The sequence below is a fragment of the Gossypium hirsutum genome, chromosome A06 (assembly GCF_007990345.1).
Source record: "Gossypium hirsutum isolate 1008001.06 chromosome A06, Gossypium_hirsutum_v2.1, whole genome shotgun sequence".
Lineage (NCBI taxonomy): Eukaryota > Viridiplantae > Streptophyta > Magnoliopsida > Malvales > Malvaceae > Gossypium > Gossypium hirsutum.
The window spans coordinates 105,901,929-105,911,287 of record NC_053429.1 but is presented as its reverse complement, the minus strand read 5'-3'; the positions used below and the strand labels follow the sequence as shown (position 1 = coordinate 105,911,287).

General features: G+C 34.9%; 1 pseudogene; it reads left to right on the top strand.

Moving 5' to 3' along the window:
• The first annotated feature begins 319 nt into the window (after positions 1-319).
• LOC107962252 (auxin response factor 3-like) lies at positions 320-5,916 on the top strand (annotated as a pseudogene).
• The last annotated feature ends 3,443 nt before the right edge of the window (positions 5,917-9,359 follow it).

Genomic DNA, 9,359 nt, shown 5'->3' with positions numbered 1-9,359 from the left:
CAAATCCATGATTTATAGTTTGAAGTTGGAAAAAGTTTATCGCTTTAATGTTACTGTATAATTATGATCTCAAAATATTAAAATGTTAATTATTTGAAGCTGTAACATTTAAATATTAAAAATATGTGCAATTCTATCCCAAAGAAGTACCTCAAAAAGGGAGGTTTAATGGGGATAGAGATGAGTGAGATTTGGGCGAGTAGAAGGTGACAGAATGGACATCCGCCCGGAAATACAGGGAGCCGTACTGCAACACACTCAGCTTTCATTTTTATATTTTAAAATTATACACAATTAAAACTCTAAAACAAAGTTAAAACCCCACTTAATAAAAGCTCTTTCTTTCACCCTTCCTGCCACACATCACTCTCACCAGTGGCAGCATTTGCAGCAGCAGTAGTTGCAGTCATGCAGCACTGCTACTGCTCACCTTGCAGTCAAGAACCACCCCACCACCAAATATATATGTATATACAAACACCTTTACTATATCTATTTATTATAGATACTGAAGTTTTTTTTTTTGTGTGTGAGTTTTTAATTGTAATTTCCTAATTAATTAAAGGTAATAAAGAGGCTTGATTTGATTTGTTAGACAAAATAGACTAAAACCCATCACCCCTCTCTTTAAAAAAAAAATTTGTGTTTTTTGAGGTCTTGACTTAATTTCTCTGTTCTTTTTGCAATGCCAAAAAACCATTTCTTTCTAAGCTCTGAAAATGCAGTCATGAAAAACCCTCTTCTTCATATCTCGCTACTTACCTTTTCCGGGAAAATCATTTCTTTCTAAGCTTTTATTTTTAAATACCAATGGGGGGATTAATCGATCTGAACTCTACGGAAGACGATGAAACGCCATTATCTGGTTCTTTGTCTCCATCTTCATCTTCAGCTTCCGTGTTAAGTGCCCCTGGTTCTGGTTCTTCTGTTTGTTTAGAACTTTGGCATGCGTGTGCGGGTCCACTTATATCTTTGCCAAAGAGAGGAAATGTAGTGGTGTACTTCCCTCAAGGCCACTTGGAACAAGTTTCCGATTTTTCCGGTGTAGCTGCAGCTTATGATCTCCCTCCCCACGTGTTTTGTCTGGTTGTTGATGTCAAGCTCCATGTAAGCTATCTATACATGTGTTTTATAAACTGTCACTCCATCTTGTGTGTTCTATATATTATCTTTGTCTAATGAATGCGTTGTCGAGGTTTGGGGTTGTGGGAAAATTTTCCTTTTTCTGAGTTTGTATTCTCGAGGACTATTTCGAAGGGGAGAGCTTTAAAGTCCGTATTTTTTTTTGTGCTTTTATGGGTTTGGTTCTTCCATATTTTTTTGGGGGGGGGAGGGAGGGTGATTGCGTCTGGATTTGATGTAGTATTCCAGAGAATTGACTTTGTGAAATTGGTTTTATCATGTGAAATCGAGTGTTTCGAGTATTTGGAATTGATTTTATTTTTTACTTGATTTGTTTTCCCCGACAATGATAGGGGACAAAGGACAGTGGTGCAGTTGTTATTCTTAGAATGTGGATTTGCAATGAAATGTTTGTTCTTGTTGGCAGGCTGAGGGTGCCACAGATGAGGTTTACGCCCAAGTTTCATTGGTTCCTGAAACGGAGGTGGGTTTTATTCTAGCTCCTTGTTTTGCTTGGTTAATGGTTGCTTATAAAAGTAGTATGAACAGAAAATTATATTCAGTTTGGTCCATAGGCAATACCGTTATTCTGAATGAGAAATATTGTCCAAAGATGAGTTGAACTTAATTCTTACATTTGGTGTCATTTTGTTGGTTTGATGTGCTTGTTGCTTCTCGTTTCATTTTCAAGGTGCCATTTTTCTCTTGTTAACTCAATTTTTTTTGTGTAAATTACTAAATTATGCCTTTTGTAGCAATCTGAGCAGAAGTTGGAGGGAGGGAAGACTGAGGCAGATGGTGAAGAGGAGGATACTGAAACCAATATCAAGTCAACCACGCCCCATATGTTCTGCAAGACACTAACCGCTTCCGATACCAGCACGCATGGTGGCTTCTCTGTTCCTCGTCTAGCTGCCGAGGACTGCTTTCCTCCCTTGGTAATTTTCTTGCACTTTCTCCTTGTATTGTCTTTAACTTTTCATTGCTTATTTCAATGTATATTTACAACAGTTCATTATGTTTTTGTAAAGCAATCTTCAGTGTATCTTTTTGAGTTTAACTAGATTGGTATTGTAGGACTATAATCAGCAAAGGCCCTCACAAGAGCTTGTTGCGAAAGACCTGCATGGTTCTGAATGGAGATTTCGACACATCTATAGGGGTATGCACTAGTTATCGGGTGCATTTTAACGCAAAGTTCCACATTATGGATTTCCATTCTCAGAACAAAGGCATGTAGGTCAGAGCCTTGATTAGCTGTTCATTTCTCTATTTGCTGTTAAATATAGTTTTGGTTTGAGTAGGTCAACCACGGAGACATTTGCTGACTTCCGGATGGAGTGCATTTGTAAATAAGAAGAAGCTTGTCTCTGGAGATGCGGTGCTTTTTCTGAGGTTACAAATATTCCCTATGTGAAGTTCTAATTAATATCCTACAGGAGTTCTTATATGGTGTCCATGGCAGGGGTGAAGGTGGAGAACTGAGGCTTGGAATCCGAAGAGCTGCTCAAATTAAAGATGGCTCTTCTTTTCCATCATCTTGCAGCCAGCAGTTGAATTGCAGCAATTTTGCAGATGTGGTTCATGCTATTTCTATGAAAAGTGTATTCAGCATTTACTACAATCCAAGGTATGCCACTGCCCTATTTAGATACTTTACAAGCTATATTCTGAGGACGCAATTTGAAACTTCCAAGTGAACTTTTAGATTCTTTTTCCTTTTTGTGCTATGCTCTGGCCTTGTGGAGGTAAAAGAATTTGAAATGAGAGAATGATACATATACTATGTTTAAATTTATTAAATTTATTGCTTATATTTTTAAAGTATGCAGCTTATGTGTACTTTGATATGCTCATAAAAACTTGGTCTAAACCTTGAAGTGGCTCATGGGGCTCGCATTTTCACTTGTTTTCTCAAGATTCTGTTCACTTAAAGCCTGAATCACACTGTATATTATTTGTATATCCTCTTAGTAACCCAAAATAATTTATGCATGATGCAGAAGTTTTGAGAAATCATCTTTAGTTTAGATATATAGTGTTCTATATACAAGTTGATATTATTTTTAGAAAATCTCCATAGGCTTAACTCTTGATTCTCATGTTAATTGCCATTTGTCCTATATCTCATTGGTGGTTAATTCTTTGTGAGGAATGCGTGCATAATGTACTCTTAAGCTTCTTGTTTTCTTTAATTTGTATGTTTTAGTTATTCTTGGGATCCTCCTCGACTGTCACTTTCTCGATGTGATCTTAAAGCTAAGATTTTCGATGATGTACTAGGGCCAGTTCATCGGACTTCATAATACCCGTGCATAAATTCTGGAAGTGTCTTGATCCCTCATTTTCTATTGGAATGAGGTTCAAAATGCAATTTGAAGCTGAAGATGCAGCAGAAAGAAGGTACAACCTTATTGAATCTCCAACTCTTGAGTTCAAATTATTTGATTTTCAGCCTAAAGAGGAGAGCAAAGACCTACTCTACCATGTGGTGAAGGCCTTAATTGATTTTTCTTGCAGACACTCAGGAGTAATAACTGGAATTAGTGATATAAATCCTGTTCAATGGCCTGGTTCAAAATGGAGATGCCTGATGGTATAGCAGCACTTGCTTATATATGATATAGTATCGTACAAGTTTCTAATTTGAGTGTCTTTTGGTCGTAAGCGTATACTATTGTCAGAATAATGTTCCTGTTGACACCTAACTGTCAGGTTATTAGTAGAAAAAAGGGTTTATCTGTTAACCCTTTGCCACAGTAATTATGCATAACTCTTAATCATTCCTGTTACTTTTTTAACCCTCGTCTCTATCCATCCTTGGAAGTTAAGTTGGTAAATCTTTTGTTGTATAATAGTTCCTGCCTTGCTGTTTCTAGGAAGTAATCGTTATAACTACTAAAACACTATGTACCTAGGGAAGTACATATGGAAGGTCCTTGTACTTCTGAAACTGAAATATGATGTTGAGTTTGTCAACTTGTGGATCTTAGCATGATTGTTTTGGATTGCTTAGACATGGTCTTGATGCTTTGTCATCCCTGTTAGAAAATATGTTGAAAGTCTCATTAGTTTATGATTTTTATCAGAAATTTACTAGAGTCAATCTAATATTTCTTTCTGGCTAGGGACAATTTAAAAGTTCTGGCTCATTTTTTGTAGGTAAGGTGGGATGATATTGATGCCAACAGGCATAGTAGGGTTTCTCCCTGGGAAATTGAGCCATCTGGTTCAGTTTCCGGTTCTAACAGCTTGATCTCTCCTGGTTCAAAAAGGAACCGAGTTGGATTTCCTTCAGGAAATTCTGAATTTATGGTTCCTGGTAGGTTTTTCTGCATAACTAATACTCTCTTTTGTGTCAAACGATAGTATTTGACATAGTCCGTTCTTTTAACAGATGGAATTAGAGCATCAGACTTTGGGGAGTCTTTGTGGTCCCAGGTATTGCAAGTTCAAGAAAATCTGGGTTTTAACTCTCTTTATGATGGTTCTGATAGTCCGAATATGCATTGGTCTGAAATAAGGGTTGCATTCCTGGTTCTATTGGTTCTGATTTTTCTGCAATAGGAAATATTGGTAGAGACTCACTGGTGAGTCCTGATATTTCCCGTAAAAGTGTAGGCTTTGGGGAATCTTTCCGATTCCATAAGGTCTTGCAAGGTCAAGAAATTTTTGTGTCCCCTCCATATAGAAATGGTTCAACTGCAGATGAAACTCAAGAAAATGACGCTTTTGGTCTTGCTGATGTTGGTCAGCTGTCGGGAACTAGAAGTGGATGGTCTTCCTTGATGCAGAGGTATAATACTCATAGTCGTACACGACCATCTGCACCATCTACACAAACGTCCTCACCATCTTCAGTGTTAACGTTCCTACAAGTGAGCAATCCAATTCTGAATTTCAGTCCTATTTATAATTCTAATAACCAAAAAAGGGAACAGGGAGTTAACAAACAAAGTTCTTTTCATGCACCTGAAATATACAAGGGAAAGCTATTTCCATCTTCATCCAGTGAACATGATTCCCGTGCGAGGGATCTTGGAAGCACAGATTTATTCGGTCATTCTATTGGTTCTGTTCAACTTGGTTTTGCTCCACCTCTAGCAGCTCAACCAGTATTCAGGACTAGTCAAGAATTAGATTCCTCCTGTAAAAGTAGCTGCAGACTTTTCGGTTTCTCCTTGACTGAGGGAAGACATGATGCTAGCAAGGAAGAAGACGTGGTACAAGCAACCTCATCATTGGCGCCTGGAGCGATTTTACCTTGTGTTAGGGAAGAGTTTCACCCAAAGCCTTCGTCGGTGACGGACACAGTTGGAAGCAATTATACTGAAGTAAGCAATCTCTATGCTGTCAGAGATATGGTTTTAGATATTGCATTGTAGACTAGTCGTGAAAGGCAGATCCACAAATGAGTTCCATAGACAGGGAAATAGAGCGTTTTACAATCAAGTTGAAAACCTGGAAGCATTAGATTCCACGGTGCCTTTGCTGTGGATAAAGAGGTTTCATACAACTTGAAGAGTGGTTGGTTGGAAAAATGTTTCATTTTTGTGGTAAGCTTTCAAGCTGTTGGCGGACTTTCAAGGTGGTGGTGTTATTAAAATCGAGACTATGTTTTGAGTCTCGACTTCTATACTGATGAATATGCTGCTGCAAGAAGATGCCTACAGTTGGTGAAGTGATTGTTTATTTTGATTCTATGAATCTAGCGTTATGACCTAAAATTGAAAATTTTTGTAAATATTTTATTAAACCACTTGGAGTTTATCTTAAACTGCAAGTATTAAGCTTTCTGATGGTTTTCTATTCTAAAACCTAAGCTGTTCTATTGTATATTTCCACGGTTGAGTCTGACCAACCCCCACTGCAGACCTGGAGATTGTCATGTTTCTTGAAGCACAACCCTGTAATAAGCTGGTGAGGAAACAATGTATTGGGCCAAACAGCCAGCAAAACCGAGTCCTGATACCTTGATCAAGGCGTAGGCCCATGCCTTTAACTCTCTTCCATGGGGGCATCATCATCTACCTGGACATCACCGTACAAAAATTTAGTGCACGCACGTTAGTAACATATTATTTGAAGACAAATCAGAAATGTTGACTTCGAGTTTAAATGCCAGAATAAGTCGGTAACTTACCGTCAAAATCTGACGGCACCCAATCCACCTACATACTAGATAAGGTCCACGAAGAGTTGACTGTCCCAAATTTTCCGTGCGAAATAAATTTCCGTTGATGTAAAATAACATAACAACAAATGCCTGAAGCCCACATAGCATAAGGCTTTAAAAACCTTTAACAACAAAATAAACAATTGAAACTCAAGAGTTAACACATGAAAAGGATTAGGTATGCACGCATGACCACGGACTAGCCATATGGAATGGGAACCAACTTTGTAAATCCCGGAAAAGAATTCAAAAGTGACCCTAAAACAAAACTCCGGAAATTAAAGCCCTTCACGACTCTAGCTAATGCATTGATACCCATTGTTTGCAATAGAGTGAATTGGGAGCTCCCCAGACCACAAAAATAGAGTGGTTATATATTAGCTCACACCAATCTCTCGAATACTAGAGGGCACAAAGGTGGCTAAACCCTTTGCACAAAACAAAGCCTAAGTTGCCCAAACCAGAGGCTTAAAACTGAAAAGATTCGAGCTGTTCAGCTAAAAATTCTATCGAAAACAGTTACTTCCAGCTAAATATGTGTTGTAAATAGTTACCTGGTAAATAAAAAAAGTTATTTTCAACTAATTCTAATTAAAAAAAAATTGATGCGAATGAACAACAGTCTACCAAGCTTGTAGAATGATTTTTCTCGATAAATGTTCATATAGATGGGCGTGTGCGGAAGAGGATCATAAGTTTGTCTAAGTCATAGATTTGGTCCAGGGTCCTAGACGAATGAAAAACTCAGAGTTTGATTCAACTTGAAACATATACAAATTCAAGTTAGATCTAAAAATATTAAAGGAATAGATAATTAAGATAAATAAATAAATAAATTAAAGATTTGAATAATTAAACAGGGAAAAAATAGAATAAAAATGAAAATACAGAACATAGAATAATTAAGATGATGGGTAGAAGTTTTAAGTAGTATTGGAAACCTGATGAATTCACAATGCTCTTTAAACGGCTCTAATTTTTCCTCCAAAACAGAAAATTTGGCAAGAAAAAACTTGAAGATGATCCTCACAATTAGGGGTGAGCGTTCAATCGAATCGAGTAAAAAAAATTCAAGTTAATCGAGTTCACAAGTCCTATTTTATCATTCTAACTCAATTCAAAAAATTTTCGAATCGAGTGAAACTAATTCGAGTCAAATCGAGTGAAATTGTTCGAGTTAAATTTAAAAGTTTAAATATGTCAAATAAAAATATTGTTACAGTATGACTAATTCCATGTTAGAGCACACAAACTTAAAACCATATATATTTGAAAAAAATTTCAAAGCAAAAAAAAAAAAAAAGAAGATACTTGAGCATGATACATTTGAATCATTAATTAGGTCCCAAAATTATTATTTTAGAAAATTTTTAAAATTTTTACTTTTTTATATTTTTAGAATTTTTTAACAATATAAAATTTGAAATTTTTATAAATATTTTGAATTTTAAAAATTATTTTAATTATTTTGTAATTTTTGTTAATAAAGATCAATTTGCTTATTTTCAAAGTTGACAAGGACCAAGATAGTAATTATACCAATCTGTTATTCGAATTATTTGAGTTATTTGAATGATGAAATTCAAGTCATTTTGAACTCGAAACTGGAATTGAGTTATTCGAGTTCACTCGAATAATTCGAATAACTCAAAATTCATTTTTTTTTTCAATTTTTCGAATCGAATTGAGTTTTGCTCATATCTGCTCGCAATCTAAAAAGATTATTAAAACTATTTTAAAAGAAAACTCAAAAGAAATTCTTAAAAAAAAAATTCAAAGAGAATTTTATCAACTCAAAGTGAATAATGAATAAATTCATTGTTTACAATGAAAAAACCTTTATATAGGTTAGCTAAGTAAATTCAAATAAAACTCTTAAGTATACTGAAACTTTAATTAATCAAAATAAGAAGTTTAACATAAAACTCCTAAATAACTTAAAATACTTAAAAATTATCCAAATTTGAAATAAATAAATAATAAATTAATAAAAATTAATAAATACAATATTGAGCTCATATATAATAAAAATTAAGCCTAAAACTCGAATCGAATATGATTTAAACTCGAATAAAAAGTCCAAAACTCGCAATTTCCGTAATATTTTTGTCCAAAAATTCTGCTCGCACAATCTTTACTAATACAATTATAACTTGAGCTCCCGAACTCAAACTAGTGATTCAAAGTGCATTTTGAAGTTAATAGATAGTTCTTCCAACACTATGTAGACATGTAAACCCATAAATTTCTGGATCCCATCCAAAAATTCGTCGCAAGTTGACTAATCTTTTCAATTTGAAAATTGGCAGCTTGGTTGGATTGACTTTAATGAACTTCATTCCTTCTCTGCATGTATCATTCTCCATTCCTCAAAAAGATTCATCCTTATTGTCTTTGATCAAATCTTGATTTGATTTGTTTGGCCTTTAATCTTGTTATTGGAGCCTAAGGTAGTGTAAACTCATCACATCCATGGGCCTTGAGACTCATATCATTGCCCCCTTTCTCAAGAAGATTCGTCCTCGAATCATTAGCTGTAGAAAAAGAAAAAGGATTTGAATTAATAACAATAAAGGCAATCAAATATTTACCTGCGTTTTCCTATACACAAAAACTATCTCTAAGGTCAAATACATGATTTTGATCTCCCAAATTAGTATGATCAAATACCTCTCCTTCAAAAACAAATAATTAACAATAGACAAAGAAATGTAAGTTACATGAGTGTTCAAGTAAAAAATAACCTGTAACTGTCTTTGAATATGCATGGTCATCTATAAAAATTTTCAATGATAAGGCAAGAATTTCACATAATAATAAAAATCAATAAGGTTAATATTATTATGTAAAAATTCATCGTTAAAGACTAAGGTAGAAAATATTGTTTCAAGATCAAATGCATAATATTTTTTAATAAACCTATCAAACGCAAAAAAAGTACCATTCACAAACCTAGATAAACCCATAAAATCAATTGAATTTTCAGACCAAGGTTTAATGAAACTTGACCAACAAGAAAGCATGTCGTAAGGAAATATTTTACAAACAAAATTAGTAACAT